At 61.4% G+C, this 2,442-nt stretch overlaps 1 protein-coding gene across 1 annotated transcript in view; it reads left to right on the top strand.

Annotated features, from left to right (window-relative positions):
* The window catches only part of CIITA (class II major histocompatibility complex transactivator), a 48,838-nt gene that overhangs the window by 33,831 nt on the left and 12,565 nt on the right, over nucleotides 1-2,442 (top strand). The gene's annotated exons all lie outside the window — the stretch shown is intronic.

The following is a 2,442-nucleotide window of genomic DNA, read 5'->3' as shown; positions in this document are numbered from 1 at the left end:
CCCGGGAAGTGAGCCGAGCCTGGGCCTGCGGCCAGCTGCCCCAGTACGACTTCGTCTTCTACTTCCCCTGCCACTGTTTGGACCGTGTGAAGGACACTTACCGCCTGCAGGATCTGCTCTTCTGCCTGGGCCCCCAGCCACAGCCCGTGGACGAGGAGGTCTTCGGCCACATCTTGAGGAGGCCTGACCGGGTTCTGCTCATCCTGGACGCCTTCGAGGGGCTCGAGGGCCAAGACAGCCTCCTGCACAGCGCGGGTGGACCTGTGTCCACTGAGCCCCACTCCCTCCGGGGGCTGCTGGCCGGTCTCTTCCAGCGAAAGCTGCTGCGAGGCTGCACCCTGCTGCTCACGGCCCGGCCCCGGGGCCGCCTGGCCCAGAGCCTGAGCAAGGCCGACGTCCTGTTCGAGGTGACCGGCTTCTCAGCCGAGCAGGCCGAGACCTATGTGACACGCTACTTGGAGCGCGCTGGGGCGACCGAGCACCGAGAGCAAGCCCTGGCGCTCCTCCACGGCCAGCCGTTCCTGCTCAGCCACAGCCACAGCCCCACTGTGTGCCGGGCCGTGTGCCGGCTCTCCGAGGCCCTCCTGGAGCCGGGCGGCGAGGCTGAGCTGCCCTCCACGCTCACGGGACTCTACGTGGGCCTGCTGGGCCCTGCGGCCCGCGACAGCCCCCCGGGGGCTCTGGCAGGACTGGCCAGGCTGGCGTGGGAGCTGGGCCGCAGACACCGGGGCACCCTGCAGGACAGCCAGTTCCCGTCGGCGGAGGTGAGAGCCTGGGCCGTGGCCAGAGGCCTGGTGCAGCCCATCCCGGGGGCCCCGGACACGGAGCTGGCCTTCTCCAGCTTCCTCCTGCAGTGCTTCCTGGGGGCCGTGTGGCTGGCGCTGAGCACGGAAATCAAGGACAAGGAGCTGCCACAGTACTTGGCATTGACCCCGAGGAAGAAGAGGCCCTACGACAACTGGCTGGAGGGCGTGCCGCGCTTCCTGGCTGGGCTGCTGTTCCAGCCCCACGCCGACTGCCTCGGAGCCCTGGCCGGGCCGGCAGTGGCCGCCTTGGGGGCCAGGAAGCAGAAGGTGCTCAGCAGGTACCTTAAGCGGCTGCAGCCAGGGACGCTACGGGCCGGCCGGCTGCTGGAGCTGCTGCACTGTGCCCACGAAGCTTCGGACGCCGGGCTCTGGCAGCACGTGGTTCAGGGGCTCCCAGCCCGCCTCTCCTTCCTGGGCACCCGGCTCACACCCCCCAACACTTACGTGCTGTGCAGTGCCTTGGCAGCGGCGGGCCGAGACTTCTCCCTGGACCTCCGCAGCACGGGCATTGACCCCTCTGGGCTGGGGAGCCTTGTGGGACTCGGCTGTGTCACCCATTTCAGGTGGGGGCAGGGGAGCGGGGGGAGGGCTTCCGCTGTGGTCTTGGCGCTGTGCCCGGTGCTGGGCACCCCTGTGGGGTCTCATTTAGTATGCGTGGTAGCCAGGCGGGGGCGGAAGTGATTCCTTCCATTTTTAAGATGAGGATGTCCAGGCTCAGAGAGGGACAGCAGCTTGCCCAAGGTCACACAGCCAGTGAAGAACAGCGTCTTCCACCAATATTTGTGGGTTTTATTAATTAAAAAAAATTTTTTTTTCTATTTGAGAGAGAGTGAGGAGATGAAGGGCAGAGGGGGAGGAAGAGGGAAAGGATCTCAAGCGGACTCAGCGCTGAGCAGAGCCGGATATGGGGCTCGATCTCATGACCATGAGATCATGACCTCGCCCAAACCAAGAGTCTGACACTTAACCGACTGAGCTGCCCGGGCACCCCTTCAACCAATATTTGAAGTCCTGACAGGTGCCAGGCACTGGGCCACATTTAGGATGTAAGACTGATCTGGGCTCAAATTCGTATTCTTCTCTCCATCCCCTAATCAAGCCACTATTTTGTCATGGTTAAAGCCACAACTTCCTCTCGAGCACCCCTTTTCTATTCTCCTTCGTAGTCAACTGTCAGAGCAGTCTTCCCAGAATTTGTATCGGATCATATCTCCCCCCTCTGACTCCTTAACTTGGCTCATCTAAATCCTTCTGTGATCAATTTGATCACTTCACCTAATCTGAAGAGAATTTCTCCCACCTTCCCCCCAAATATACTTCACCCAAGCTCTAAAGTTCTATACCATTGTAGTGGTTTGACCAAGAATTTGCCACTGAGCTTCCTAGTAGCCAAAGCAAAAAGGGAAATAAAACCACTGGGTGGGCTGAGAAAAGGGAGGAATCAGTAGGAATTGGTGTGGTCCTGGAAGGCTTCCAGGAGGAGGTAGGGATGAAGCTGAGGACAGAAAGTGTCTGAATCGGTAGGAGGTCCCTTCATGGAGCTGCCCCTCCGTTATGGTCTAGCCCGGTCCTTGTGCCTGGGTCTGAGGCCCTTCCTCCACAGGGCTTCGCTGAGCGACACGGTAGGGCTCTGGGA

This window comes from Ursus maritimus, unplaced genomic scaffold (genome assembly GCF_017311325.1).
Source record: "Ursus maritimus isolate PB19 unplaced genomic scaffold, ASM1731132v1 scaffold_2, whole genome shotgun sequence".
Lineage (NCBI taxonomy): Eukaryota > Metazoa > Chordata > Mammalia > Carnivora > Ursidae > Ursus > Ursus maritimus.
The sequence above is the reverse complement of the archived record's forward strand: the minus strand, read 5'-3'. Positions and strand labels throughout refer to the sequence as shown.